At 44.3% G+C, this 6719-nt stretch overlaps 2 non-coding genes across 2 annotated transcripts; both read right to left on the minus strand.

The window, feature by feature from the left end:
• Positions 1 to 795: 795 nt before the first annotated feature.
• On the minus strand, positions 796 to 867 carry trnam-cau (transfer RNA methionine (anticodon CAU)). Its single transcript has one exon. It is a non-coding gene; the product is annotated as a tRNA-Met (tRNA).
• Positions 868 to 6407: 5540 nt separating this feature from the next.
• On the minus strand, positions 6408 to 6479 carry trnah-gug (transfer RNA histidin (anticodon GUG)). Its single transcript has one exon. It is a non-coding gene; the product is annotated as a tRNA-His (tRNA).
• Between the last annotated feature and the right edge of the window lie 240 nt (positions 6480 to 6719).

The following is a 6719-nucleotide window of genomic DNA, read 5'->3' on the forward strand; positions in this document are numbered from 1 at the left end:
AGTCATCAGTGATTAATGTTCATGTTCAATGATGAGGTTTTGATTTATTCTTCTAGAATCATCTGAACAAACCCTCCTCAACACAGTGAAGCCTTCATCTGACAGGAGGAGTTTCTTTTCCCAGTGATTCCACTGACAGTGAAAAGCTACGTTCATCAGACTGGTCTGATAGGATCAACTACTGGTTGCTCTGGAGTGGAAACAGCAACCTGTCAGGAAACATTAGTCAGATCAAAGCCAAGATTAAAGCAAGAGCCTCCAGATCAAAGACAGAATTGATGATGATGTCATCAGGGGGGCTTTGATAGTGTCTTTATTTGTACCTGGAATTCTGTCTTTGATCTCAGGAGGACATGAAAGAAACACAACTGAGGAAAGTAGAGGAGAACATTCAGCTTCATTAGAAACACTTGAACTGTTGAACAGTAGAATTTGTTTGAAACAGTTTACAACACTGAGTGACAGGATTGAAGAGGGGAGATTTTGGTATTTTCAGTTTAATTCTAACTTAAAACTGGGCATGAACATTTTTAGTTGTTCACATTCTAACATACAGAGGAAGTCATGACATTCCCTTTTTTTTAACCTGTCCTGTTCAGGAAATGGAAATGGAAATTTAGCTGCTATGTTGAATCAGAAAAACCTTTTGAAGTCTACTTTTGCTTCAGTCAGAAAGTGGACTGTTGTTAACTCTCACAATGGTTGGTGATTGTGGAGGAAGAAAAAATTCTTATGAACCTCTTTTTAACAGACACGCATTTCTAAAGACACTGGTTCATATTATTTTTCTTCTTCTAGCAGAGGATGGTTTCGATCCATCGACCTCTGGGTTATGGGCCCAGCACGCTTCCGCTGCGCCACTCTGCTCTACCATTGACGGAACAGTCCTTGTTTTATGAGAGCATTCTCTGTCTTTGTCTCTGCCCTGCTCTCCTGCTCTCTTTCCCCTCATTTAGTCCTTGACATGATCCATGCTCTACAGCTCTGCGGGTGGAATGAAGACCTTCGTCTGCTCTGCCCGTGCCATCCTTCGTCTCAACCTAAATTGTTTGACCCACCTTTATAATGATCGGACTCGCTCCCGCTGAGCGTGCCAGGCGCGCTCTCGCTGCAGACAACACAACCAAACTGGCTGTCAGGATTTGACAGGCCGAACTCGCGCCGAAATCTTTACAAAAAATCCATTTTTGTCACCCACGTGAAGATGGGTGGGAACATGCCCTAAAAACATCAAGAATAATATTCACCACCTTCTGAACGGGTCCTGGCCCGTCTCCTGCATCAGGGGCCGCCGCAGTCGCCCATCAGCTGTTCAACAGCTGTTCGCCGCAACACTCAATGAGACAAAGACATAGAAGCTCAAACTGCTGTTGCGGAAGCCATGATCGTATAGTGGTTAGTACTCTGTGTTGTGGCCGCAGCAACCCTGGTTCGAATCTGCGTCACGGCAGCATGAGATAAATTTCTTTGTGTGTGTTGATGGACACAAGCCAAGCAGAAATTTCCCACGATGCAATAGGGCAGTGTTTGGTCAGTGTTGAGCAGGCGTCAGTCTGACAATGATGTCATATTATTGTGTCATCACTTGACCAGACCCAAAAGTAGACTCAGGTATCAGTTTCTTCTCAATGCTAACGTCTGCTAGCTTAGTCTGCTACTTTGATGGCTCTGCCTGCTCAAAGGTCCAGACCCCTGGATGTGGTGGTTCCTACCTGAACGTAGATTCTGTCAGCTCATGTTGTTAAATCAACTCACCAGGAACACCAGTAGATTTCAATGGACTGACAATGAGTCTCATTGAATGGTAAACATGTCAAATATGAAGTCATCACCTGAGGAGGTCTGCTGCTGGAATGAAGCTCCAGATATTCACAAGATATTCTAGATCTTAAAATATAGCATTTTTATATTTGATTTATTGTTCATTAGCCTGCTTCACATTGTTTGATTTTATGTGTTGGATATAAATAGAACTTTGATCCACAACCTCCACAAACACTCTTGTCCAACTTTTGTGCCCAAATTTTCTCCTCCTGAGGCACCAAATCAAGTCAAATCATTTTTATTTGTTAGAACCAAATCACAACAAAGTTCTCTCATGACTCTTTACTAGTAGAGCAGGTCCAGCACCAAACTGCTTCAATGAATCTACACCCAACTATTCTCCATCAGCAGCACATCCTGCAACAGTGGTGATGAACACCTTCCTTTTAACAGGCAGGAACGTCGAGCAGATCCAGGATCAGTGGGGACGGCCTCCTGCTTTGACCGGTTGTATTTAAAGCTCCATTAAATTGGAACAACCTTTCCTCCTCACTTGCGTCTCTCTCTTCCTTTCTCATCTTCAAATCATCAAGCATTTTCAAACATCTGCTCTTGTTTCTGATGCACCTCCCCTTTTCTCTCCAGGATTCACTCTCTACTTGTTCTTGTTTGTTCTCTGTACTGTAAATATGTGGATATTTGTGTATGAATATGCATTGTGTACTTTAATGGTGCATGGAAGCAGTATTTATTTAGATGGGTGTTTAAATGTATGAGTATGTGAACACAGGCCCACTCTTATTCTGCAGTGGGATCTCTGATCATACTTTGTATAATACTGGATGGTGGTGGTGGTGGTGGGGGGGGGGGGGCTTTGGGGAACATTGTTGGCCTGTACCTGGGTGTATGATGTGTGTGTCCTTGTGTTGAAAATAGAATCTACTTTTATTATTGTTGTATTGTTGGTCATTATTTGTCAGGACCCCCTCCAAAATGAGATGGTGCATCTCAAGGGGCTGCCCTTGAAATCAAGAATCAAGAATGAAGGTGTCTGCTGGTCTTGGTGGACCCTCTGCTTCTCCAGCTGAGTCAACAGATTCCTGTGTATCCTGAGTCATTGTGTATCCTGGCTGCATTCAGTGCTTTCACCGCTGCAGCCTAGCTTGATTGCCAGTCAGGACAGGTGTTATTAAGAATGGAAGAGGGGACAGTTTTGGCAGGACAAGTTGCTCCACATTCAGGAGATGGTGGGAAGTTTCAAAGCTGCCATAAATCTTGATGACAAACTCCTTCACTGTGTGGTTCAGAGTCCCTGGTTTGATTGCAGCTTTGACCTGAGCAGGTGTTCATCCACATCTCAGTAACAGGGGACACTTTATCACAGCAGTGGACAAACATCAGCATTCATCAACCAGCAGCTCCTCTGATCAACAGAACAAGTTAAAGTATTCTCAGAAGGACGGCATGGATCCCTCTACCTCTCACATGCTAAGCTAGCACTCTACCATTGGAGCTAAGTCCCTGCTAATGAGCACAGCAGATAATGCAGGTTGACCTTCATGCATGGTTTAATGAGCGTCACCACTTGAAGCTTCTCTGGTTCAACAAACCCTTGGGACCAAGACACGAATTGTAACCTGTGCAGGTCCAGACCCATACTGAAGTTGGTGGAGACAATTGTTTCAACCAGGGACTGAATGAAAAGACTTGCCCAGACTCCAGCTCACTCTTCTGAACAGACCCCTCATCTCTGTGTGGAGTAAACATCAGAGGTGGGGGGTGCAGGTTCTGCTTTGACCTCCTGACCTCCTGGGTAAAGCAGTGGAGATGTTGAGCTTGAAGGAGTTGATGGCCTCCTTCATCTTCTCATTGGTTTGCTAAACTCAGCATCATGAAGTGTTGCTGAAATTCAACATGTCAGCTGAGGCCAGAGATTCCTGCGTTCCCTGAGTCCTTGAGTGTCGTCTCTGTTGTTTGAAAGCACAAAGCTGTTCCTGATGGTCCAGTGTGTCAGATTCTGGGCTCTCACAGCTGTAACTGGGGTTTGAGCTCCGTTAAGGGACTGGTTTTGTGGAGAGAACCAAGCAGAAGAATTGACAGTTTCAGCAGGAAAGGTGACCATTGCTCCACAACCTCAGTCCCAGGATTCATTCCTGCTTCACCCAGCATGGCCCTATGATCAACAAAAATGAACTGCCAGTGGAGGTCCTCAGTAATCCAGGTCATGGTTTCTCTAGATTGCTGTGTTGTACTCAGGACACTTGCAAATATCAGCCTCTTTCCTCCATGATCTCTCATTCTTTCTGTTCTCTCCATTTCTCCTCTTCGTTTCTACTCCTTGCTGACTGTTGTTCCTCATTTGTGGCAGAGTTCAGTCAGTGGACCGGACATTTTGCCACTGCACTGTCCATCATCAGGGCATTTAACATCCAGGACTGGCTCCCAGATCATGGCCATGACCTCATCCCCTGCACCAGTGGACAGTTCATCAAGGATGGCAAACATGTGGGTCTCAATTCCCCTCCATCTTTGTAGGTTGGTTACATTTCCTCCTGGTCTTTAATCCATCTTTAGTTGACATTCTTCTGTTGAGCCCAGTTTGTTGACTGCCAGGCTGTCTTACTTTTCAATGGTACAACAGCAGACAGCAAGAGGGTTGCTATGGTGCAGTTGGTAAAAATCCCTATCTATGGTCTGCAGAAATATGCTGGGAGTTCTTTTTTATTATGAACCAGAATTCAAAGACTGACCAAGGAAACCAAAGCACAGAATTTAGAGATCAAAGAAAGAAATCAAAGACAGAACCTGAAGATCAGGAAATGGCACAGATCAATGAGATCCATGGACTCATCAGTGAAGGTTTTCTTTTGGTTCATGGTCACTTGTTGTTGTACTGGTATGATGATGTCAGACCCTTCCCATTCAGTTCAAACAGACTCCAAAGTGTAGCTGTGATGCAGAGGGCAGCAGCCTTGTGCTTGGTACCGTCATGGTTCTCTGCATTGTTAGCAAACTCACCAAAGACCTCCCTGAAAGCAGGATCATTTTCCCACAGTGCTTTTTTAACCAAGTACCAATTTGTCCCTCTTTAAAAAAAACAACACAGATGAGATCAGACTGAGATGGACGAGATGATATGGATGTGATTTATGGCTTTCAAACTCCAAATATTCAATTTTTCTTCAGGGCTTTTGAGAGGTTCTGGGTAATGAATGAAAATTTAAGTTGGGCAAAAACGACATGCGGGGTCACTGTGTGTGTTTACACGTGTGTGTATTTCTTGTTTTATGGTGTTGGAGACCATTTCCATCATCAACACTGATCAGGAGTCCTCGTCCTCATGGGGACCAAAGACCGGCCCTGATGCAGCGCAATGCAGTTTGTGAGTTCTTTCAGAGTGAAGGTCTGGATTGAGTTTAGTTTCAAATAAAGATTAAGATTCAGTTGGTTAAGATTAAGATTAAGATTAAGGTTAGGCTGCACATAGAATGAAGTTGATCGAATGTTCTCATAAGAATAGCTGGGCACACCTGAGTGTGTTTACATGCAGACTTCCTCTTGTGACAACTGATGTCATTGGAAACCATCTTGAGGACATTTGGAGAAAGTTCAATCATTCAGCTGCAGTTACAGTGACTTACAACACTGCAACAACAACAAAAAAACACCCTCCACAAACACTCTTGTCCAACATTTGTGCCCAAATTTTCTCCTCATGAGGCACCAAATCAAGTCAAGTCAGTTTTATTTGTTTAGAACCAAATCACTACAAAAACAGCCATGAAGTTGATCTGGTTGGCACTGGTATTTTTTCTTGCTGCAGCTCATTTCCAGCTCTTAACAAGAACTCAGGAGTGATTCAGGAGAAGAGTTTCAGAACAGCCCAGGTTGGGGACTGGAATTTTGAAGTTTCCCCTAAAACCAAACAACCTTGGGAGGTAAAACCTCCAATCCTAGCCACTCAGATGCAGCAGCAGAAGAAGCTGTCATCTACCCTGACAGTCAGAGCATCAAGTCAAGGAAACATCAACCATCTTGTATGTGGAGTCTGGATTCTTTTCTAGAATGAGACGGCAGTGACAGTCCTGCCAAGTGACAACACTGACATGACTGGATGACTTCAGTCACGTGACTGGATGACTTCAGTCACATGACTGGATGACCTGAATGAATAAGAAATCAAATATAAAAATGCTTTATTTTAAGATCTGGAATATCTTGTGAATATCTGGAGCTTCATTCCAGCAGCAGACCTCCTCAGGTGATGACTTCATATTTGACATGTTGACCATTCAATGAGACTCATTGTCAGTCCATTGAAATCTACTGGTGTTCCTGGTGAGTTGATTTAACAACATGAGCTGACAGAATCTACGTTCAGGTAGGAACCACCACATCCAGGGGTCTGGACCTTTGAGCAGGCAGAGCCATCAAAGTAGCAGACTAAGCTAGCAGACGTTAGCATTGAGAAGAAACTGATACCTGAGCCTACTTTTGGGTCTGGTCAAGTGATGACACAATAATATGACATCATTTTCAGACTGACGCCTGCTCAGCACTGACCAAACACTGCCCTATTGCATTGTGGGAAATTTCTGCTTGGCTTGTGTCCATCAATACACACAAAGAAATTTATCTCATGCTGCCGTGACCCGGATTCGAACCGGGGTTGCTGCGGCCACAACGCAGAGTACTAACCACTATACGATCACGGCTTCCTCAACAGCAGTTTGAGCTTCGATGTCTTTGTCTCATTGAGTGTTGCGGCGAACAGCTGTTGAACAGCTGATGGGCGACTGCGGCGGCCCCTGATGCAGGAGACGGGCCAGGCCCCGTTCAGAAGGTGGTGGATATTATTCTTGGTGTTTTTAGGGCATGTTTCGGCCTGTCAAATCCTGATCGGGGCCAGTTTGGTTGTGTTGTCTGCAGCATTATAAAGGTGGGTCAAACAATTT

Source organism: Aulostomus chinensis, chromosome 1 (assembly GCF_037954235.1).
Source record: "Aulostomus chinensis isolate RoL2024-O1b breed Wild chromosome 1, RoL_Achi_v1.0, whole genome shotgun sequence".
Lineage (NCBI taxonomy): Eukaryota > Metazoa > Chordata > Actinopteri > Syngnathiformes > Aulostomidae > Aulostomus > Aulostomus chinensis.